This window comes from Trichechus manatus, unplaced genomic scaffold (assembly GCF_000243295.1).
Source record: "Trichechus manatus latirostris isolate Lorelei unplaced genomic scaffold, TriManLat1.0 scaffold00026, whole genome shotgun sequence".
Classification (NCBI taxonomy): domain Eukaryota; kingdom Metazoa; phylum Chordata; class Mammalia; order Sirenia; family Trichechidae; genus Trichechus; species Trichechus manatus.
Genome location: NW_004443962.1, coordinates 8,746,195 through 8,771,504, shown reverse-complemented (window position 1 = coordinate 8,771,504; position 25,310 = coordinate 8,746,195).

The following is a 25,310-nucleotide window of genomic DNA, read 5'->3' as shown; positions in this document are numbered from 1 at the left end:
GCTGGAACTTTAAGGGTTTAAATTTGTGTGGGCAGATAACCAGGTACCCCAGGGCCCTAGAGCAGACAGATGGTAATGATCACAGAGTCAGGCCAGATGAAGTAAGGAACATTCACCTCTGCTCTCCAGGGCACCCTTAGATTAAAGAGAACAGCTTCTAAGGACTCTAGAGAACTAGGTTAAGCAGATGATGTAACCAGTTCGTATCCATTCCTCTGGCCTAGGTCAGGTCGTTTGCCTTCCCATCCCCATCCTCCCCACAATGGGGTGATAAGAACCTTGGGTGAGTCCACTTAGGCCAGGGTTTCCTCCTCGGTACAACACAAGAGTCAGGTGAGCTGGGTCTCCTGCAGCCCTCGTGCCTGCGGTTCCATAACCGAAAAATGACCTACCATCTTTGAGGTATGATGAAAGAATACAAAGCACTGGAAAACCCAAAAGTCTTCTAGGGTACTGAGCTTTCATTTGGCCATAGACTGGCTTCTCACTATTTCTGATTCAGTATAAAATTATGACAAATTCATTCTGGGAATATGCTAGGTAGCAGAGGGAAAATATGCCCAGAATGAAAATTGTGCCAAAAATAAACTGCAGACAATAATCAGACCTGCATGGATGGCTGCTCCCTGCAGAGCCAAAGGTATTGCAAGAGCCCTTGGACACCTGCACCCGCGTCCCCTGCCTTCCTCTCCCCTGGTACATGCTGACCCTTCCCTCAGGGTTCCACTCACTCCTGCCTGCCCACCTCGTCCACATCTTGGAGCCTTCCCCGACCACTCCAACCCCTGAATTTCCTGCCACTCTTACTTCCCTTAATTGAGTCTGTACCACAGAACTTGGAAATTACGTGTTGTCACTGTTTTCTAATTGCTTCATACTTGCTAGCTGTTTCGCCATACAGACGAAAGTCTCTTGTGTGTGCTACCTTTGTATTATAATCCTCCACAGAGCTACACAGAGAGTAGGTATGTAATTAATGTTTGTTGGCTGATGTTTAGGTCATTCCACGGATGTAGCGAACACTACTCAGTATGTATAGGACTAGCTATTCCTTGTTTTGTGTCTACTGTCTATATTCATAAGGATCCCTGGTGGCACAGTGGTTAAGGGCTTGAGTGCCAGCTGAAAGGTTGGTGGTTCAAACCCACCCAGCGGCTCCACGGGAGAAAAGACCTGGTGGTCTCCTCTCATAGGGATTATAGACTTGAAACTCGTATGGGGCAGCTCTACTCTGTCTTATAGGGTTGCTATGTGTCATAATTGACTCGACGGCACGCAACAACATTTATATTCATATATTATTTAATTTTCACAACCACCTCATTGACAGATGAGGACACAGAAGGCAGCTCACAGAGGTTCAATGTCATGCCCAAGAACACCCCACCAGTAAGTGAACGGGATGAACGTGAACCCAAGTTTAACACCAAAGATCACGTTCTACCCTCGCGCTGTCTCCTCCTGTGAGAAATCTGGAGAGCTGATCTGTATTAGAATCCTCACTCTCTGAGAGCAAAAAAGATGAACAGCACCCTCAAGGATGAGCGCCAAAACCACAGACGTTTGGCTCCCAAAAGATGCTGAGAAACAACTCATAAAGTCCTGGATTCACAAATTAGCATGAGATGGGGGCGGGGGGTGGGGGGAGCAGAGCCAGAAAACAAATCAAGAAGCAGATCTCAGAGAAAAAGAAATCCTCTCCTCATCCCTCTTCTTTTTGTCTCCAGAGGCCTTCTGTCTTCTGAGGGCTCTGCACTCAGGACCCAGAGGAGGACGGGAGGGGAGAAAGGCCTGGAAGTACTGACAGTGGGGGGAGGGGAAACCCAAGGCGCCAGATCTACACAAAAATTTCCACAGCTCCCAAGTGGGGTGCCCACTGTGAGCATTCACCCTCAGACACAGCAGGAGGGCAATGAAAAGAAAGTGGGCTGAGCGTCTGGAAGTCCAGCCTTATCCCCACCAGACAAGCTTCAAACAGGGAGCAATTCTTCCTGCCTTCCTCCTGCCCCAGCAGCTCTGGGCTGGCTCTGCAGTGAATTTCACACGGGCTGCAGCTCTGGCACGCCAGGTGCATGCAACAAGGCCCCAAAGCAAGGGGACGCATCTGCTGGCCTGTAGCGACAAACATGGAGGTTCACCCACCTTGAGTTTGTAAGGAGAACTGCATTTGCTCAACCTCTTGGCTTCAAACAAACCAAAATGTTTGAAGCCAAAATTCAATAAAGACAGAGAATTCACCTGTGGAACGCCCCAGGTAGGATAGGTGAGTGGCTCCCAGAGTAGACCCCTGCCCAGCACACGCAGCTCTCTGTGCCATGGGCAGGAGACTGGGGTAGTGAAGGAAAGAGACAGAGGTCACATGGCACGGGAGCCCCTCCCAGTGACAGCTGCTGTGCCCTCACTCTGGATTACCACTCAATGGCTCCTTGATTACGAGCCCCAGGCCACCCCAGATCTCGCTGGAACCCAAGCGTCCATTTGTACGTTTTCCATGCAAATGGTCCTACCTCATGTCCTTGCGTGCACCCTCAATGGTCAGGGAAAAAGACTCAGTACTCAAGATGGGCAAAGACAATGTCTTCTGTTGGGAAAGCCTGCTTTTTAAAGGCTGGTCTCTAAATTTCTCTACATTTAAAGAAAGGATAGGACAGGATGGCAGGAAGCTTTTAAGAATTATAACCTGTGTGTGTTATTCTGAGTTGGGGCAGGGGCAGCTGGGCTTCAAAGCGGCCTTAGTGTATACTTCCAGAATATCAAGAAGTATCATCCTCAAAAAGATACTAAATAAGACTCCACATGTTCAAAGGGTCTCTGGGCTTCCCCTACTCTCAAGCAGAACTGCATTCTCAAATCCCCACCTCCTAAACCTCTTAAAAGGCATAGAGAAAATAAACCAATGAGGTGAGTTTCATAGACTCTAGATTCATCTTATATTGTGAGGAAAAAAGCAAGGGGTCATTTTTGTAGACACTGAGTACCAGGCGATCCCAGCACATTCATATTCTACGCCTCTAAGGCTGGTGACAATCTCCCCAGCCAGGGTCCAGACCCTAGGTGTCCTCCCCTCCACTCCACCTGCGGCACTGCAAGGGCCCCTCTCCCCTCAACACCATCTGGGGCCAGCCTCCTTCTCTGACCAGCCTTCCCAGCAGCCTCCTGCCCACCTCCCAGCCAGGAGATCTGACTTGTAGTGACTGCACAGGCAGCAGATGGGTCCAGCTAACTATACTAATTAGACCAGGAGCTTTTAGCCTGCTCAGTTCATTGTTCCCCAAGATCTGCCCCCTGGGGAAGCAGTCTCCTGTTGAGAGGGTGAGCAAACCTCATGCAAGGAAAAACCACTCCAAGGCCCCAGCTACCCCCTCCATTCCTCAGCTGGCAAGTTGCTACACAAAAGAAATCAAAACAGGAGGATGGACCAGCACAAACCCTTTCCCACTGTGGGGGCGGGTGGTTCTCCAAACTCAAGCCTAGTGGTGTGTGAAAACCCACAGCCTTTTGTATCATCGAATCAGGGGACAGACATGCACATCTTAGTGAAAGGGCTCTTGTGAGTGTCCCCAGAGTACCCCGTACCCAATCTAGCCTCCAGTGTTCAACCACCCCCCACCCCAGGCCAACTGCCTGTGCTTCTGCTTGCCCCAGCTTAGGCTCCTGTCCCACTGAGGGTGGGAAATAAAGGGGCAGCCTCCCTCTGGGCACCAGGAGGGACTGTTCCACCCTGGCCTAGGGCACTGTGGTGCCAGCAGAATCACTCTTCATGGTCCCACAGTAGGCAGGGCAGGCAGGGAACAAGACTAAAACAGAGGATCACGGGCGAGAGAAGGGAAGGAGGTCAATAATTTCAAAGAAAAGAAATAGTAGTGGAGAGGGAAAGAAAGTAAGCGGAAAAAACAAAACTCTACTAGAAGCTGAAATGCCTTCCAGGAACCTAACAGGGTTACCAGAGCACCTAGAGTCCCTGAGACCAGCACAGTGGACACCTGATGTGCTTAAGTGTGGGGTGTTCTTCAAAAGATCCCAGCTCCTCTCAAGTCCCCCAGTTGGAAATAATTTATTGACAAGTGTGCATTTTGACAAGGATTTCCCTAAGGCAAGGAGGAACCTATGGCTTCCAGTTGGAAGGGGAACGCAGCTCTAGGACAGACCCCAGGAGGCAGCGGGCATGGGGTATTACACATACTGGTGCTCTCTGAACTTGGGGTAGAGGAGGGATAACAAAACTAGTTGTCTCAGGCGTGGCACCATGCCCACTTCCTAGCTGTACCCCCATCCCACCCAGCTCCCTGAATTGTAATCACTAGTTGTACCACTTCCAGGCTTCAAGCTGGAGCACTGGTGGTGCAGTTGTTGGCTCTTAGTCGGAATCAACTTGACGGCAGCCAGTTTGAGGCTCCAAGCTAAGTCTTTCTTCTCCTTGGCGTCATGACATAAACGGAATGCAAAGTCCAAGCTTCTAGAAAACCTTTCCCCACCAGCCCATCTTTAAGTCTGCAGTAACACTCCTAGAAATTCAGCCCTTTGGTTCTTGAAGAGTCTTAGTAGCTCTGCCTCAACTATCGACAGCTAAAACTTCCTGGGAATTAGTTCACTGAAAACTTCCCAGTCGCAATGATTTGGGAACAGAGACCCTTAACAATGGAACCCCAGTTGAAGAGGAGCAGACAGAGCGAGGGGAGAGGCTTAAGTGAGGGGCACTGAATAAGAGCAAGACCTGCCTTCCAGGATTCACATTTGGGCCGTGGGACTTTCACTGCAGTGGTGCTAGGGGCTGGGGAGCCGGGAGAAGACCCTGCTTCTCTACTTTGGGGGCTCGCGGCGATTCGCACCCCTCAAATCACAGGCACCCCCTTTGGATTACTCCTACAGAGACAACCCTATCACTGTCCCCCACCACCTCACTTCGTCCAAACGAAAACCTGGGCTGCCTGGTGTCATTAGTGTCGTCGCCGCAGGTCCCCCAACTCCTCGCCGCACCTAGGAGCCCCTCTCCAGCAGGCGAGTTCGGGAGCACCAGCTTTGGGGGCGTCCAACTCCGAGGGGAGAAGGCTTCCGAGGGAGGCAGGGTCTCGGCTCCCCACCTACCCCTCAGAGAGTCAACTCCAGGGCCGCGCCAGGACAAAAGCGTGGGGCGGCTCACTCACCCGTGCGGCGAAGGCGGCCCAGGAGTCGCTGCACCGGCGCTCGGCGGGGGCGCACCGACCGCAGGCGAGCGGCGCAGGCTCACCGCTCACTCCGCCGAAGACCGGGAACCCGGCGGCGCTGGGAGCCGGGTGGGGTGAGAACCTGGCTACAGGGCGAGAAGTGAGAGAACGAGGAGCGAGAGAGAGCGCGTGTGGGCCCGCGAGTGAGCGCGCCGCTCCGGGACCCGGTGGCAGGCTCGGACTCCAACCAACACGCGCTAATTTGCATGTTATTTGCATAACGCTCGGGGAATGGACCTGCCTCCCCTTGCCGCCACGCCCACGGCGCTCTTCTCCGGACGAGTCCGGAGCCCAGAATCCCGAACCCAACTGAGCGTGACCCGGCTCAGCTCCCACTCTCGGCACCGCCTCGCCACTCCTCGCACACCCCGGCAGGACAGCGGTCGGCGTGTTCTTTACATTCTGTGTGTGTGTGTTTTCCGGAGGACCATACTGGAAAAACGCAGTATAGACTTAAAAATTAACTTTCTTTCTCTTTGAAGTATCCATCAAAACCAACAACGAATCAAATAGATCCTCCCAATGGGTACAATTTTGGTTTTTGGGCAAAGTATCATGAAAAACAACTTACCCATTTTGAAAAGTAGCAACAAGTTATATGCAATTTTGTTCAATAAATGAAAAAATATGTAATTATATAGGCAGGATAACAGTGCTTAAAAGTGTGGACTCTGGAGTTAAGACCCCTACCCTTTACTCTGGGCAAGTTGCTTAATCCCTGCATTACTCATTTTTCTTATCTCTTAAATGGGATAATAATAAGATTGCCTCAGAATTGTAAAGCTTCAATGTGATGCGGCAGATAAAGCTCTTAGAACAGTGCCTAACACAGTTACTATTAAATCTTAAATGTACAAATACCATCTATATCTACTTCACAAAGAGGCATCCAGGTCAAGGTGAGACAAGAGGGAGGGAGAAGGGGGAAGAGGCCATAGAAGGCAAAAAAAAAGAACAACCAAAGAGAAGAGAGTCTCTAGGAGGTCCAGACCTCCTGCGGTATGCCCCACACCCCACGCTAACCCAGGCCAGCTCTGAGAAAGCGTTCTGCATCTTCCTTCTCCTCCACGCTACCTCCTTTCCAACCTGGAATGCATGCTTTGAAAGGTCATCTTGGAGACGTTTGGGGAAAATATAAAATGTCCAACGCAGCCACTTCTTAAAATAAAAAACATTAAAATGTAAAAGAAGCAAACTGTGTGTGCTATGGTGGAAAATTTCCAGATTGGGGCACCTGAGTGATAGACCTGGTTTTGGTACTAGCTTTGTGAGTTTGCATGAGACGCTCTGGGTCTCTGGGCCGAACTCCATTTTCTAATCAGTGAATGAAGAGGTTCTAGAGGATGTTTTCACATGCCTCCTCCGGCTCTGAAAGGTTTGCCCCATGGTTCTTCTGACATGTCCCTTTTGTGCGTGTTAAGAATCTCAACTTGGAAGATACCTACAAAGTTCTTACTAAAAGAAAAAAATGTTTTTTGGCTTGCCTAATATTTAGTTTGCACCTGATATGAAATATTTTGTAGTTTTCCTGAACTCTTCACTTGGCTCCTCTTTCCCGTCCCTCCCCCACTCTTTTTTTAACCCTTTACTTGAGGTTGGAGTCTTTTTAAAAAACAACAAAAACTTTTTATTGTAAAATAAAACATAGATACAGATAACCTCTCTCTCTCTGTCTCTCACACACACACACGAACTATATATATATATATATATATATATATATGTATAAACATCCTTGTAATTCCAGCCTAAGATCAAGAAATCTGCCAGCCAAACTAGAAGTCTTTCCATGTGTCCCATCCCTTCCTTTTTTTCTCCCACAAGTAACCACTATCCTGCCTGTCCTGGACTGAATTATGTCCCCCGAAAAATGTGTGTATCAGTTTGGCTGGGCCATGATTCCTGGTATTCTGTGATTGTCCTATATGCTGTAAATCCTGTCTCTGTGAAGTTAATGAGGGAGGATGGGTGGCAGTTGTGTTAGTAATGCAGTACTCAGTCTATAAGATTGGATTGTGTTCTGAGGCAATCTCTTGAGATAAAAAAGACAGAAGTGAGCAGAGAGACAGGGGGACCTCATACCATCAAGAAATCAGTGCCAGGAGCAAAGCACATCCTTTAGACCTGGGGTCCCTGTGCGGAGAAGCTCCTAGTCCAGGGGAACACTGAAGAGAAGAAGGCCTACAGAGAGATAAAGGCTTCCCCTGGAGCTGACGCCCTGAATTTGGACTTTTAGCCTACTTGGCTGTGAAGAAATAAATTTCTGTTTGTTAAAGCCATTCACTTGTGGTATTTCTGTTGTAGCAGCACTAGATAACTAAGATACTGCCTTTTATAGAAAGTTATCACTTCCTTTAGTTTCTCTACGGTGTTATCACTCAAGTGTGCATCTTGCCTATTTTTAAAAAACTCGATGTGCATTTTAAGTCTTTCTCTTATACTTTATCTGTTGGAGAATATAGGCCTTTTAACCTAAGGACTTTCTCAGAGTCTGGGTTTTACTAATGGCACATTCATCAACAGTTTGGCTTGTTTCTCTGTCCTCTAAATTTTCTGCAAATTGGCAGCTAATCTACAAGCATCATCAAACTGAGGTTTGATCCCCTTTGCAAGACTATAGGTGGTGGTATGTTCTTTCATCAAGAGGCACATGATGTCTGTTTTTGGCTCTTTTTTTGAGGTTAGCAGCTGCTGATGCTCAATTCCAAGACCCATGAATTCACTGAGGGCTACAAAATAATGATATTCTAATTCCACCATTTTGTTTTCATTTATTAGCTGAATACTTTTATAAGACTGTGCTCACCTTCATCTACTATTTGGTTACTCTGAGATAAATTCATACAGGAAAAAGAGGGTAAACACTTGTTTCTTTCCATGAATTGATACAGTTTTCAAGATAATAAATTGGTTCTCCGTCACCCTCAGAAAGTGACTGTGAGGGTTAAGATTGTGTGTCAACTTGGCTGGACCATGATCCTCAGCAGTTTGGCAGTTATGATGTAGTTTGGCAGCTTTTTAATGATGTAATCACCTCCATAATGATATCTGATGTAATGTGATAACCTCCATGATCAGATCTGTTGTGAGTGGCCAGTCAGTTGAAAGGGAGTTTCCTTGGGGTTGTGGCCTGCATCCAATATGGTAGACTCTCTGGCAAGCCTTGCTGGCTTTTGCTTGCTTTGGATCCTGCAGCTCGTTCCTGTACACCTGACCTCCGGTTCTTGGGACTTGAGCTAGCAGCTTACCTGCTGTTCTACCTGCCGATCTTGGGATTCGTTGGCCTTCACAGCCTGTGAACCAGAGGCCTGCTATCTGACCTTCCGATCTTGGATTCACCAGCACCTGCCACTATGTGAGTTAAGAGAAGCCTCCAGCCAGACCCACAGATTTGGGACTTCCCAGCATTTACAACCGTGTGAGCCATTTCCTTTATATAAATCTCTCTCTATATATATTTATATGCTGCACTGGTTTTGCTTCTCTAGAGAACCCAGCCTAAGATAGTGACATAATAGTTTTCTTTTTCTTGATATCATTATGAATTCATGGATTTAAATATATTTGAGGGGATTCAATCTACTGCAATTCAAATCCTCATTGAAGCTCAAATTGCCCATCTTTGGTCAGTAGGAACCTCTTCAACTTGGCTCCTGGATCCTCTTGACACACTCTAGTAGTCTTTGATAGCTTCCTTGCTTTCTGACATGACAAAATGTTCCAGGCTTATCTTGTACATTTGCTGCCCAGGATTAGCCGTTTCTCTAAGAATCCCTAGTTTCTTTTAGTAGGGGAATGGTATTTCAAGATCACAGCATGGGCACTAGGGGTGTTCATTGCTATGAGATTGATAATTGTTTTTAGGCCTTTTCAGTAGACAGAGCTAAGATAAAATATTTCATGAGTTCATACTAATATTTCCAATTCCATTTCTGAACTACAAGGTTTTACTTAAACTCTTCTACATTGTATCAGGATCTCTTTTCTTCTACTCGGAGGAGTCTGCTTCTCAAGGCTATAAGGGATGATGAAATTAGAATATCTCATTTTACGAGTTTTATTTTACATTAAACATACAGTAACCTCAGAATAACAATACTATCACCACCAATTATGATTCTTGAAAACAGTTAATTTTTTGGATATACTATCTATTTTATTATGATTGTACTCTGTATTCCCAGCTTATATAGCCATTGCATACTATAATCTTTACCATTTAACCCTCATGATTAGGAATAGACTTGACAGCAACTAGTTTTCTGGCTTATTTTTTTTAATTTTTATTTAAAAAAGTTTTTATTTCTAGGTTGTTGTTATTGCCATTGAATCAATTCCAACTTATGGTGACCCCGTGTGTGCAGAACAGAGCTGCTCCATAGGCTTTTCAAGGCTGTGACCTTTTGGACAAGCGGAACCCAGGCTTGTCTCCTGAGGTGCCTCTGGGTGGGTTAACCATTTGCATCACCCAGGGACTCCATTATTTCTATAGTGGGTGCCATATAAAACCAAACCCATTGGCGTCCAGTCAATTCTGACTCATAGTGATCCTGTAACTATATGTATATAGTTATTTGTTATTCTGGTGAAATACACGTAACAAAATATTTCAACCATTTTTACGTGCATAATTCGGTGACATTAATTACATTCACTATGTTGTACAATAATCTCTGGCAATATGTTTCCAAAATTTTTCATCATTCTTAACAAAAACTGTTCCCCTTAAGAAATACTCCCCGTTTTCCCCTCCCGCCTGTCCCTGGTAACCAATAATAAATTTTGGTTGCTATGCATTTACCTATTCTGGGTATTTCATATACGCAGGATCATACAGTATGTGTTCTTTTGCATCTGACTTACTTCAGCGTAATGTTTCAAGGTTCATCCACGTCATAGCATACATCAGAACTTCATTTCTCTTTGTGGTGAATAATATTCCATTTTGTTTATCCATTCATCTGCTGATGGACACTTGGGTTGTTTCCACCTTTTGGCTATTATGAATAACGCTGCAATGAACACTGGTGTACAAGTACTCATTTAGTCTTAGTTCTATCTAAGTAAATATATGTTGAATGCCCACCATCAGTTCCTTATGTCTATGTCTTTCTAGTTTAGGCATTTTGGTTTTCCATAGTAGATTCCTTAGGAAGGGCTTATGGAAACAATATTCCCTGAGTTGTTGCTATTGATTACAGTTTGAAGGTATACTTGAAAGTCATTTTTGTTGGATATAAAATACTTGGCTTGCATTTTTTTTCCCCTTAAAAATCTTAAATGTGTGTTGTCACTTTCTTCTCGCTTAAAGCATTGTTGTCAAGAAGTCTGATATGGTCTACTTTTCTTTCTCTTATAAGTTATAGGCTGTTTTTGCCTGGATGCCCAAAGAAATTTTTTATTTTTCTTTAAAGTCCAGTAATTTACTAGATTATGTCTGTTCATCGAGTTTGATATTTCCCAGCCACACCTGTTTTCTTTAAAATGTAGTTTCAAATATAGATATTTTTGAATTCTATATATGTTTTTTGTTGCCTGCTTCCTGCAGGGGATAGCGTGCATAGCTATTCAGTGCTGTGGCTAGAAAAGATATTAAAGTGGGAAGGCTTCAGACAAGGAAGTAACTCAGCAGGGCCTGAGCCTCAGTTTCACAGGTTCAAAAACTAGATCTTTAAGTGAACTTGGAGATCAGACTGAAAGGCTGACTCGTGTTAAGATGAAAGTCATAGATGAAACAATTTCACTTAATTAACTTATTGTGAGAACGACAGCTGCCAAGTTCCCTGCTTTATTGGCATGAATGTGTGCCTAGGGAAGCCAATGTAATTTGCGTGGAGAGTGTAGGACTGAGCCAATTTGGTTGAGTTTAGAAGTTGGTGCTAGCCAGAACCTACTGGCAGCCACTAGCCAGGGCATCTTCTCCCCGGACAGCGTTGGAGCCAGACAACTGACCGCTAAAACTCAGCCTTTATCACCCCCTTCCTCCTGATTTCATGCAGCCCAAACCTCTCCCACTTCCAAGCCCTCATTTCTTTCTACATTCTTTCTTTAGAAAGGGTGCACTCCATTTGATTAGTTTCCTGCTTTCTTTAGATGCAGTGTAATCCTAGAGACCACCTAAATCCCTGAATTATTAGTCCTCTGTTGACCTGATTCCAACTGCTTCTTTAAAAGAAGTAATCTGGGGGAATGAAACACTTTCTGTCGCCTCTGGTCACCCAACGATTTAAGTACAGTATATAACCACTGATGGCTCTAATCAGGGCTTCCTCCATTTTTTACTATCTGCAACACTGTACAATGTCATTGAAGTCACAGGTCATTATATATATATTTTTTAATATAGAAAAGTAAAAATAATTTTAAAAATTAGTCAATATAGTATCAAAAAATAAAATACTTAGGAATAAAGTTAAAAGTGCAAAACTTATACTCTAAAAACTACAGAAATTGTTGAAAGAAATTAAAGTAGATCTATATAAGTGAAAAAACATCCCATATTCATGGATAAGAAGCCCTGACATTATAAAGATGGTAGTATTCCTCAAACTGATCTACAGACTCAGTGCAATCTCGATCAGAATCCCAGCTGACTTCTTCATATAAATTGATTCTAAAATTCATATGGAATTGCAAGGGACCCAGACTAGCCAAAACAATCCTGAAAAAGAAGAACAAATTAGGAGGACTCACTTCCCAATTTCAAAACTTACTATGAAGCAACAGTAGTCAAGACAGTATGGTACTGATAGATTATAGATCAATGGAATAGGTTGGAGAGTCCAAAAATAAACTCATAGATCTATGGTCAACTGATTTTTGGCAATAGTACCAAGACAATTCCATGGGCAAAGAATATTCTTTTCAACAAATGGTGCTGGGACAACTGGGTTTTCAAATGCAAAAAAAATAAAATTGGACTCTTACCTCACACTATATAAATAATTAACTAAAAATGTATCAAAGACCAACTTGTAAGAGCTAAGAACTATAAAACTCTTATAAGAAATCATAGGGGTAAATCTTCATAATTTTGGATTTTGCAAAGAATTCTTAGCTATAACACCAAAAGCATGAGCGACAAAAGAAAAAGCAGGTAAATTGGATTTAGTCAAAATTTAAAATGTTACTGCTTTAAAGGACGCCATCAAAAAGGAAAAAGACAGTCCACAGAATGGGAGAAAATATTTGCAAATCACCTGAAATTTGATAAGAGACTTTTACTTAGAACATATAAAGAACTCTAACAACTCAATAATAAAAAGACAGGTGGCCCAATTTACAAAAAGGCAAAGGTCTGAATAGACATTTCTCCAAGGAAAATATACAAATGGCCAATAAGCACATGAAGAGGTGCTTGACATCATTAGTCACCAGGTAAATGCAAATCAATACCCCTTTATACCCACTAGAATGGCTAGACCCAAAATATCAGACAATAACAAGTGTTAACAAAGATATGGAGAAATCAGAACCCTAATCCACTACTGGTGGTAATGTAAAATGGTTCAGTCACTTTAGAAAATAGTCTAGTAGTTTCTTAAACAATTAAATATAGAGTTACCATAAAACCTACCAATTACATTCCTAGGGTGTATCCAAGAGAAATGAAAACGTATGGCCACACAAAAACTTGTACAGAAATGTTGATAGCAGCATTACTCGTACCAGCCAAAAAGTAAAAACAACCCAAACATTCATCAACAAATGAATGGACAAACAAAATGCAGCATATGCATAAAATGGAATATTACTCAGTCATAAAAAGGAATGAAGGAGGGAAGACCTGGATGGAAACATTAGAAGGAAAGAGATTCTCTCTGTGTAAACATGTTCATGAATTCACATTTGCTTGAGAACTTGTGGGTGACTAAAGACTTGCAATTTCTCCCACTGGCCTAGTCACTTGCTACCACCATGAATTAGGGTTGGATTTTTTGACACTAATGACTTTTTGGCTGGATGATCTTTTGTTGAAGGGAGTCCTGGTAGTGCAGTTGTTAAGTGCTCAGTTGCTAACTGAAAGGTCAGCAGTTTGAACCCACCAGCCTCCATGGGAGAAAGATGTAGCAGTCTGCTTCTGTAAAGATTACAGCCTTGGAAACCCTATGGGACAGTTCTACTCTGTCCTATAGGGTCACTATGAGTCAGCATCAACTTAATGGCAAATGGGAATCCTTTGTTGTGGCGGGAGAGGGAGGGGCTGTCCTGTGCAATGTACGATGTTTAGCAGCATCACTAGCTTCCACCCACTAGATGCCAGTAGCGCCCACCCCTTCCCCCTTCAGTTGTGACAACCAACAATGTCTCCAGATATCGCTAAATGTTCCTGGGGGTGGGGGGAAGCAAAATCATCTGTGGGTAGAACCGCTGCTAAATGAACAATGCTAGCAGATTCTCCTTCTTCAGCTTCTCTACTTCTCTACTATCAGTATCACTGCAAGGATGGCTCTTAAGCTGGGGCCATGAGTGGTTCCTCCCTTGGTTGGGCTTGTGACTTCAATTGGGAATGTAGCCATCAGGACAGTCAGTTGAGGTACCCCGACCCCTTTTCCTGTTCCTTATGGTCAGGGGATGAGAGGGGGATTGAGACTAGCCAGAGTGGGAGGGAGCAGAGTTCAGGGAGTGTTGTCAACGAGAAGTAGGACTTGAGCATGACTGCAAAGGATGGCAGGATTGAGTACTGACTGATGAAGAGGAGGGAGGGGCATTTTCCAGGTGAATAAAGTCAGGGCTTCTGCTCATCTGTATGGGGCCTTTGTGTACATTTTGAAACGGCACCCCTTCAACAAGTACAACATTTTTAAACTTAGCTTAGTATTGAGTTGTCAATAATAACAATTACAATAAGCATAAATCATACAAATCTGAGCATAATGTCTCAGTTATCTAGAGCTGCTATAACAGAAATAACACAAGTGGGTGGCTTTAACAAAGAGAAATTTATTCTCTCACAGTCTAGGAGGCTAGAAATCTGAATTCAGGGCGTCAGCTCCAGGGGAAGGCTTTCTCTCTCTGTTGACTCTGGAGGAAGGTCCTTGTCATCAATCTTGCCCTGGATTAGGAGCGGCTCAGGGCAGGTACCCCAGGTCCAAAGGATGTACTCTTCTCCTGGCTCTTGTTTCTTGGTGGTATGAGGTCCCCTATATCTCTCTGCATGCTTCTCTGTTTTATATTTCAAAAGAGATTGGCTTAAAACACAATCTAATCTTGTAGATTGAGTCCTGCCTCATTAACATAACTGCCTCTAATCCTGCCTCATTAATATCATAGAGGTAGGATTTACAACACACAGGAAATTCACATCAGATAACAAAATGGTAGACAATCACACAGTACTGGGAATCATGGCCTAGCCAAGTTGACAGACATTTTTGGGGGGCACAATTCAATCCATGACACATAACACACAGGTTTTAATTTTCAGTGAAATTTTCATTAGGAATTCAAAGTCACTAGCATATAATAATTTATATACATATGAATATTTATATAACTATTAAGAATAGTTACCCATCTTGCCTTCATAAAGAGCTTTAAAAATTAGTAGAGATGTCTAAGATGTGAATGGTGACACCCGCTTTGTGTGGTGCAGTGAAAAACCTGAACAACTTTACATGGCAGCCTTGAGAGAAGCAGTGGGAACCAAGGTGAGAGATGAGCAAGGTATGTCTGAGAGACACTGAAAAGACCACTCAGCCTGAGGAATGGTTTGTTTGGAAGAATAATTAGATTTATTGCTGAAAAAAAATCAATTCAGGACCTTGAATGTAGGGCCAATTAGTTTGGGCTTACTTTTATAGGAAACAGAAACCCCCTGGAAAAGTTTGAAGAGGAAAATGGTGACAAAGTGATCTTCTGAAAGGGTTAATCAGGCAGAAATCCTAGTGATGTAGTGGTTAAGAGTCTGGCTGCTAACCAAAAGGTCGGCAGTTCGAATCCACCAGGCGCTCCTTGGAAACCTTATGGGGCAGTTCTACTCTGTCCTATAGGGTGGCTGTGAGTCGGAATTGATCAGATGGCAATGGGTTTGGGTTTTCTTTTTCTTTTTTTTTTGGTGAGCCTGTTGTATGTCCCTAGGTGGTGCAAACGGTTAATGCGCTTGGTTGCTCACAGAAAGGTTGGAGGTTTGAGTCCACCCAGAGGCACCTTAGAAGAAAGGCCTGGTGATCCACTTTTGAAACATCAGCCATGGAAAGCTATGAAGCCCAGTTCTACTTTCACACACATGGAGTCTCCAAGAGTCAGAACTGACTGGACAGCAACTGGTAGCATGTGTATAAACTGGAAAGGAGAGAGATCAGAACCAGATCAGTTAGTGACGGGATTCCCAATTTCATGGCCCCTCTCACTCTCATGGAAGTGATAACCTTGCTGAAGAAATGGGGTGCTGAGGAACAGGGAGGCTCATAACCTGAGGCCGACAGCTACAGGGATCAGGTGCTCAGGGACTCATAGGAGGAAATATGAGTTTCTTGGTGGAGCCCCAACCCAATCAGAAAACATGGTGCTATTTTCAAATCGGAGCCTGGTGGGCCAGTGGTTAAGTGTTTGGCTGCTAACCAAAGGTTGGCAGTTTGAATCCACCAGCCACTCCTTGGCAACTCTATGGGGCAGTTCTACTCTGTCCTATGGGGTCGTTATGAGTTGCAATCGACTCAACGGCAACGGGTTTGGTTTGGCTTGTTTTTGTCTTCAGATCAGACACTGATGGTGATGAGGATCACCCCCCATCTCCTGGGAACAAGGCTTACGTTTAACTAGTCAAGCCCTTTGAAATCTGCAGAGTTCTGCCCAAGAAATGAATTGACCTGGTAGATTAGACATGTACAGTTTTGGCTACCAATGGCCAAACCTCCAACTCCAAACAGGCTGGAGGCAGAGCCCTGCTCCCTCTAGCAAGGCCAAAGTGGGGCAGATACTCCCTCTCCCCACTTCCTGGCACCTAGGGCATGAGAACAAAGTGCCAAGACTCTTTTCCCTACTCCTTATGGCCACCAGGAAGGGGTGAGACCACCCAGAGTGGGAGGGGGTGTTGTCAGCAAGAAGGAGGACTTGAGAACCAGAAAAACACGGGTTTAAGTCAATCAAATACCCCTTTCTAAGGGAGACTCAGGGACTGTCAAGAGATTATTTGCAGCAGTGGCAACAAAGTGAGTTAACAGCATAACAGCAAGTGTCCAGTGCCAGTACCACCAGAGACGAGATCCTAAGTAGACTCTTCCTGTCACAGAATCTTGGCTGTGCCTAACCAAAACCAAACCTGTTGCCATCAAGTCGATTCCGACTCATAGCAACCCTAAAGGACAGCAGAACTCCCAAGGAGCGACTGGTGAACTTAAACTGCCGACGTTTTGGTTAGCATTCATAGCTCTTAACCACTGTGCCACCAGGGCTCCTGGCTGTACCTAACCTCCCACAGTTCTTCTTTGTTTTCAGAGCCTGGTTTTCCAGGCTTCCCTTCTGTGAGTTATTTGATAGTATTTCAATACATTTCTTTACTGCTTAAGTTCACAAAACCTGACTTCTACTGTTTATAATCAACAGCCCTGTGTGGTATACCTGACAATCACAGAGGCACTGTTGGAGCAGCAAGCTCTCCAAGGGCTCTCCCTGGTGCGGCCCCTGATCCTGCCACAGCCTGCTGAGTTGTATCCTTAGAATTAATACTCACTGAGCCCAGCCTGTCGGACCTACACGCAGGTCTAGTTCAGATCCACTTCTGGGGTCTGTGGCAGCTGATCAATCAGATCAGGTCAAATACCACCAGGTCTAGCCTGGATCCCTGCAGCAAGTACCCTGTCAGTTCCCCAACCTTGGGGTCTGAGATCCCTGCGGGATGATTCAGAACGGAGATGTTAGGAGGTGACTGTAATAGTTTCATTGGAAGGCAAGAAGAGGCTGAGCTGCAGAGAACATTGGAAAGGAGGAGACAGATGACTATTGGAGACATTCTGAAGGAAGATTCTAGAGGTTTTGATGACTGATGGAATATGAAGCATAGGAGAGAAAGAAGAGTCACAGTGTTCTGAGGTTTGGCCATAGGAGGGGGGGAGGAAGGAGGTAAGAGATTTTGATACCACTGTTAGAAACAAGGAAGATACGGAACATGTCAGAAAGGAAGATAATGTATGGTTTTGAGATTAGGGAGGACATCCATGAAGAAATGTTTGTAAAGGTTTTAGTTCAGCCACATTTGCAAGAACAGTTAAAACAAAGAATCATTGATGTCATCAGGAGAGACAATATAACAAGTAAGAGAACAAAAAGGAGCAAGCTCTTTGACTCTACAATTCTAGAACTCTTTGACTTTGGGAATTTACCCCAAAATCAGTCTTAAGTACCATGACACTCTTTGTAACATCAGAGAGTTGGAAGAGGAAGTTGGAAGCCAGAGCTTTCAGCAAGGGAACTGATGCTATGGTTGTCCAAGGCAGAGGGCTGAGTTATGGAGCCAAAACCAAAATCACTGCTGTCGAGTCAATTCCGGGTTACAGTAACCTATAGGACAGAATAGAACTGTCCCATAGAGTTCCCAAGGAGCAGCTGATGGATTCGAACTGCTGACCTTTTGGTTATCGGTTGAGCTCTTAACCACTGTGCCACCAGGGCCCTGGAGTTATGAAGGGAATAGAGTAAAAGACCTGGAAAAGAGATGATTTAGAAAAAAATGTGCAGACACAACTGGCTACCCATCTGATAGAAAATTAAAGTGAGTCACTAGTTTACACTAAATGCAAAATTAAATTGCAAACGGACTGAAAATTTAAATGTAAAAGAAAAATAAATTTTCAAACTGCAAAAAACATCTAGGAGATTACATGTACCATCTATGGTTTGGGGAGACTTTCCATTCTAAGAATCAAGAAATTATAAAATAAAAGACCGGCATATCTGACCATATACAAACAACATTTTTTTTTTAAGTATGGCAAAATACACTATAAACAAATAGACAATCAATATAATCCTTAAAAAAGGTGCTCGTGCTATTATTTTCACACCAAGGATTACTTTCTATAAAAAGCATCCTAAAAATTGACAGGACAAAAACCAACCACTGAATAGAAAATTAAAGCAAAGGACACAAATAAACAATTCTCTGATTAGTAAAACCAAATGGCCCAACAAACGTGAATATTTTCAAATTCACCAGAAAGCAGAGAAATGAAAATGAAGGTAATGAAAAATCACACCCATCACACTGACAAACACAAAAACAGCCAAAGCAAAGCTCCTATGGATCAAACATGGGATAATTTGAGCATCAATAAGAATCGTAACTGCAATGGATTGAAACTCACCAAATAAATTCAATCCATGAATTCATAGTGATACTACAAAAAGTCACCAATGCTAAGGAACTAATTCATTATTTTGAAAACTGGTAAATAACAAGAAAGAATCAAGTATTCACCCTGACTTGTATATAGAACTGTACTACCAGGTAACCCAACAGCAGATGTGAGGTAGTTTTTCTTTATTGGAGTATCCCAGCTAATAAATGAAGAATAGTTAAGCTATCACCATTTTACAACCATAATGAACTAATGGATCTGGGTACTGAGCATCAATGGTTACTAACATCACAAAGGGAGAGACACCCAGACATTGTGTGATTCCTGATGAAGGAGCAGGCACCATCTATGAGCTATTCTCTCCATAAAGGTCAAACCAGAATTGCCTCAAGCCTTTAGATTCAACTACCATTTACAGGAAATACAGAGGATGAGGAAAATATTCCACTACAGCACAGGGAAGCCATCTGCGACATTCAGACTGTGGAAAATTTCACAGCACAGAACAACCTGGATCCTTCAACAAATAAATTGTAAAAAGAAAAAAAAACAAAAAGATGGAGGTTGAATAGAGTCCTCCAGTACAATATGATAATGTTATTATACTTATTTTATTTATTTTTAAGAAATACATTTACACTTTTATTTACAGATGAAACAAAATAGTACCTGGAATTTGCTTCAAAATAATACGAAACAGAGAGAAGTGGATGGGGCAGGATTGGTCATGAGTTGATGGTTGTAGGGCAGGCTAATGGGTATATGGAAGTTCATTATACTATTTGTCTACTTTTGTGCATGTCTGAAATTCTCCGTAATAAAAAAGTAAACACACACACACACACCAAGTCCTAGCACCTATATTGATGGGATGTGCAGGGAATGCTCACACATTGTTGGCAGAAATGAAGTCTTACAACTTTTTTAGAAGGCAATCTGGCAAGATCCATGTTTTTAAAAAATTAAAAATACATATATCCTTTGACCAGTAATTCTACTCCTGGGACTTCATTTCTTAGATACAGAAGTAGAAACACATAAGGCCACATGGACAAGTAGGTTTACTATGACACTCTTCATAGGTGCCCCAAACTGGAAACAAGGTGAATTCACAGCAGCAGATCTGGTAGACTGTCCCATTTTCCCTCTAGTTAACCTTTTTCTTGTGTCCTTCTATTTTGCAGAGGCTGGAAAACTAAACACATATTCCCTAGACTCCCTTGAACCTAGGTAATATGAGCTCACAGGGAAAAATAATGATGTAACTGAGATGTACGTGCACTATAAAAGAAAAACTTAACTGTCCATGCCAAAGCAGAATCAGCGGACCACACAGACAAGAATTTAAAATACACATAATAAATGTTTAACAAGATAAGCGAGAATATTGGAAATATGAAGCAAGGACAAGCAACTATAAAGAAGAACAAACTGTATAAATAATATAACAATTAAAATTAGGAACTCAGTAGGTGGATTTATGAGTAAAATAGGTATAGCTGAAGAACAAATGAGATGAAAGATCAGATGAAGAAACTTTCCCAGAAGGATTTCAGAATAAACAGAGATGGAAGGACAAAAGAAAAGTTAAGAGACATGGAGAACTGAAGTGGAAGCATCAAAGTCCACATAATGTGAATCACAGAAGGAGAAAGAAAAATACAAGGAAGAAATATTTGAAGGAATAATGACTGAGAATTTCCCAGAATTAAAGAAAGATGTAAGAGCTCTGCTTTAACAAACTCATGAAGTACTGGCAAGAGATTAAAACAAAAAAGCAAAAACAAAACCACAACAAACACTTCCATACCCATTAGAATAAAATATAAGATTGTCAAAGCCAGAGAAAATTCTAAAGACTGTCAGGAAGAAGAAACATATTACCTTCAAAACAACAAGAATCTGCTTGATGACAGACTTCTTAATAGCCACACTGAGAGCCAGAAGACAATAGTGTAGCATGTTGAGTGCTGAAGAAAAACAAGTTAGAACTTAGAATTTTACATAAAAATTATCATGTTTTCTATTTTCCTTTGTGTTACTTTCAATTCTGTCTTCATTTTTGATTTGGTTTAATTATTTTGCTTCCATTTTTTCATAAGCTCTGCCAGCTCATGCTTCATTTCCACCTGTCATCTCATCATCTTGTCCCTAAGCTCTCATGTCTCTGCCTGATGCTCTTGATATAATAGCTGTTTCATTCAATTTAAAAATTCATGGCTACATGTTTGATCACAACTTTTATCTATTCTGTGGCAACACTCTTTTTCTGACAGTGTTTTTAATTTGCGATTTTATTTTTCCACTTCTTTCCACCTCGCCCCCCAAATCTTTTAGTATAAATCCTATGCTGGTCATTCTCGTCAACTCTTTTTTATTTTTGTTTAAATCAGGTAAGGTTTTCCTGGATCAGCTTTCTGCAGAAGGCTTGTGTGTAAGAAGGGCTGGGGTTTTCTTTAATAGTCAGAGTTTTGTGAATTAATTTGTTTAGTGTTTACTTCTCCACATGGAACAAGCAGCTATGTTCATTTTTGCACAGTATAAAGCCTGTGGATCCTCTTCTCACTGTTACAAACTAGAGATTTAAGATTAGCTTTTTCTGCTGTCTGGAGCCATAGCACACCCTCTGTTTCCTTTCATATGCACCACTGCTTGATAAACACTACTTCCAGCAGTTCTTACAGCTATTTTGTGGTTTGATTTTACAGCTGTCTCTTGATTTCCATCCCTGTCCCCTGCCCCTAAATGGAGTCGGTACTTTTCTTGTTGTTTTTGATGATTTCTACAAAAGAAAGGATAAATGGAAACTTTGCACTACTATCCTCACGTTGAAATCCAACCTAAACTATCATTTAAATGTCAGGGTAGAATAAAAATATTCAAGTCCTCAGAGAGTTACCAAAGATACTCTTTGAAAAAAAAATTAACCAGCAGAAAAACAAATATAGAGAGCATCCAACATGAGTATTAAAGAGAAAAAGAAAGAAGAGCAATCCAAAGCTAAAGTTCTATATGACACCAACGTAGTGAGACTGTGCCTAGCTCCTTTGGTGTTGGGGGCCTTCCCCTTGGAAAATGTATCATTTAGATCTGGAGGGAGTCTTTGAGATCGTATCTCCTCAGTTTGTAGGTGCTGGGGTTCTAAACCCCTCAAAGATACTTTGCTTTGTCTTTCAACGCCCAGTATGTAGCACACAGTAGAGAGCTAATAGCTGATCAGTTAGTGGTCACATAGTACATGAAGACGGTTACCAGGTCACCTGCCTCTCAATCCAGTGCTCTCGCTCTTCTCATGCACCATGTCATTCAAATGAACTTTCCTACAGACTTAAAATATCATTGCCTGTTTAAGTGTCATATTCATTGGCATCATGACCTTTTCTCAAACTTCCCCCTCTTTGGCCCAAGATACTAAAACTACAATTTAACTTCTCATACCCTTTCTGGGTAAGTTAGGGGTTGTGAGGAGTTGCTTTATGTGCTAGTCATTTCATTATTACAAAAACCTGACAGGACAGATTATTAGTCTTATGGGGCAGGGGAGAGAGGAGAGGTGGTGATAGTGGTCTGACTCTCTGGTGAAAATGACCATTAGCTTTGTGGTGGGGGGAAGGGTGGAGTGGTAGAATATAGCTCACTGCTCTGAATAGTGAAGACCTACTTATTCAAATATTTCCAGATTGACTTGCTCTAGTTTCTGTCCCATCCCCACCAATCCATCTCCCTATCTTAAGACAGCAAGTCTGATAGTATTGACTGACCTACAAAAAGAAAAAGATTAATTTTCTCTCCATCCATTGAGGCTCTGGGTTTGAAAATTCTTCCTCCTTTACTCCTTTCTTCTCGCCAAACCACAAACAAATACTACCCTCCAAGAGGGTCTGCTTTGCTTGTTTTGGAGCTGCTGGCTTTTAAAATATTTGATTCTGGTCTCCCACCCCAGCTCTGGGCCCAGAGCTCACAGCCAAGTGCAGAATAATCTGGAAGGGATGGTGAGGTGAAAATATGTACCTTGGCTGCGTGCTCCCTACTGAGCAGCTGACCACATTCTTTGCTGTAGATTTGAACAAATGTATGAGTTTCTAGCTCCAAAGGGGATTACGTTTTTCTCCTGGATACTTTGGGATACCTCTGCATGTCTCTGAGATCTCCATGAAGAAATGAGCCCTCTTACCCCATGGGCTGAGCAGAAGATAGCACTGGGGCCCAGGAAATGTCCAAACTCAGCATGAATGTCACTGCTGGTGGGAGAAGAGCCCATATAACTTTCTCCATATACTTTTAAAACAACTTTAAATAACAAGTTTTAATAAAATTGGCCAAGTAACAGGTGGGAAGTTGTTTTCCTAGTATTATGCCACATAAAGCAAAAATAAAACCTTAGTATCTAGTACAGTATGTATACACACACTATATGCATATGTAATTAGAAATCAGTATCATCGGTTTAGCATTTATAGATCACAAAATATTTTCATGCTATCTTATTGAACCCTCACAACAAATCCCAGAGGGAATTTCTTATTATTATCGATCTACTAGAGACAGAATGGCATTAAGCTGGATTCAAGTGACATATTTGGGGCATCTTACCCTACTAATTTGTGAAATATGTGGCAGTTTGCTTCAGTAAAGATTTACAGCCTTGGAAACCCTATGGAGCAGTTCTACTCTGTCCTATAGGGTCACTATGAGTTGTAATCGACTCGACGGCTGTGGGTTTGGGTTTACGCTATTAATTAAGGAGCCCTTGTGGCACACAAACAGTTAAGCACTCAGCTACTAACTGAAAGGTTGGTGGGTTCGAACCCACCCACTGGCTCTTTGGGAAAAAGACCTTGCGATTTGCTTCCATAAAGATTACAGCCAAGAAAACTCTATGGAGCAGTTCTACTGTCACATGGGATTGCTGAGTTGGAATCGACTTGACAGCAACTAACAATCACCACTTCACTAATTAAAACTTAAGCCAATTCTGTCAGTCCGTCTTCTTACCCTGCTTTATTTTTCTTCAAAGCACTTTTCACTATATGTTCCTTTGTTTATTGTGTCTCTCCCAATGTAATATAAGCTCCCTGATATGTGAAATGTGTCTTGTTCACTGTTGCAGTCTTACAGTCTAGAATAGTACCTGGCATATATTAGAATTTCATTTCATTTGTTGAATAAATGAATGAATCGTTAGCTGAAGATACCACCCCACAATATAAGCACTACATACACACTTTTTGTTAGCTGCTGTCAACTTGGCCCCTGACTCATGGTAACCCCATACACAATGGAATGAAATGAAATCCTGCCTGGTCCTGCACCATCTCCATGATCGATTGTGGATCAGATTGCTGTGATCCATAGAATTTTCACCGGCTGATTTTCAGAGGTAGATCATCAGGCATTTCTGTCTAGTCTTAGTCCGGAACCTCTGCTGAAACCTGTTCAGCATCATAGCAATACTCAAGCCAACACTGACCAGACAGGTGGTGGCTGTGCCTGAGGTGCAATCGAACCTGGTCTCCCATGTAGACGGCAAGAATTCTATCACTGAACCACCACTGCCCTCTACATACATATTGTTCACTTTTAATTTGGGCCACATGCCCTTTCCACCCAACTTATTCTAGGTTTTGCAATTTTCCCCTACTTTGCATGTAGTGGATGCAGGCCTTTGTAATGTTTAGGCACTGACATAAATAAAATACCAATTAGTGAAAAGTGAAGATTTCTGGAAGATTTACTCAACTCTAGTGGTGGCGGAATAAGGGAAGAATGTGAACTAAGTGCTTCTTTGCTCCATTAGCCCTAACCCTAGGATCTCTACCACTTGTCAAATAGAATCAGATTCTATCTGTCATCTTCCCTGGTAGTCACAAATGTTAAATCCATTGTGAAGAGTTTGTATATTACCTTCACAGACCCAAGAAAGGACAGTAAAATACCGGAAGATGGTTCTTTCCATGCCATACCGAGTATCGATCAGGAGATACTGAACTCACCCCATCAAAGTTTAGGGGATACTCATCTAATATGCTTTTTGTTCTCTGGGACATCTGAAAAGGCACTACGAGAAGGCTGAGATCTGGGGCCAGACTAGTCCTTCTGAGACTATGATGAGGCAGTTATCCTGCCTGCTGGTGTGATGGTCTAAAGAAGACTGCCGAGTCTTCTCTCCTCTCCTTACCCCATTGTCCACTAGCAGTACTATATCAAGCCTTAACTTGGAACTCTTGGCCAAAAAACTTGTTTTCAATTTAGACATTGCTCAGTGTGCCCAAACTGATCAAACTGAAAACCTTAGAGACATCTTTGATTTCTCCTTTTCTTTCATGTACTATTAAGTCACCAAGCCTATTGAGAAAGTTTCTTCAATTTCTCTGTCCTTTTTCACTTTTACTTCCAAAGGTTTATCAACTTAGGTCCGGATGACTGCAACAGCTTTCTAAGTGGTCTCCAGTCTCTCCCTCTTCTAATCGATCTTATTGACCATCACTCTATGAAGTTTTAAAAACATTCAATTTCATCTGGTAATCCTTGATTACAAACAAAATGAAGTTACCCAAACCCTCCAATAACGTCACAATGCTTAAAATTCCTCAGCTTGCAAACAATATGTGTACTGTTTAATGAGAAACTATTTGTTCTGTAAACCTTCACCTGAAGTACAATAAAAAAAAAAGAATTAATCTGTTTAACATAAGTCCCTGAAAACTATAATCTGTATGTTGATGGCTTAATCAGATATGCATTAGTTAGGTAGATAATATGTGACTGATCCAAAGAAAGCAATAAAACCTCTTACTCAATTAAAAGA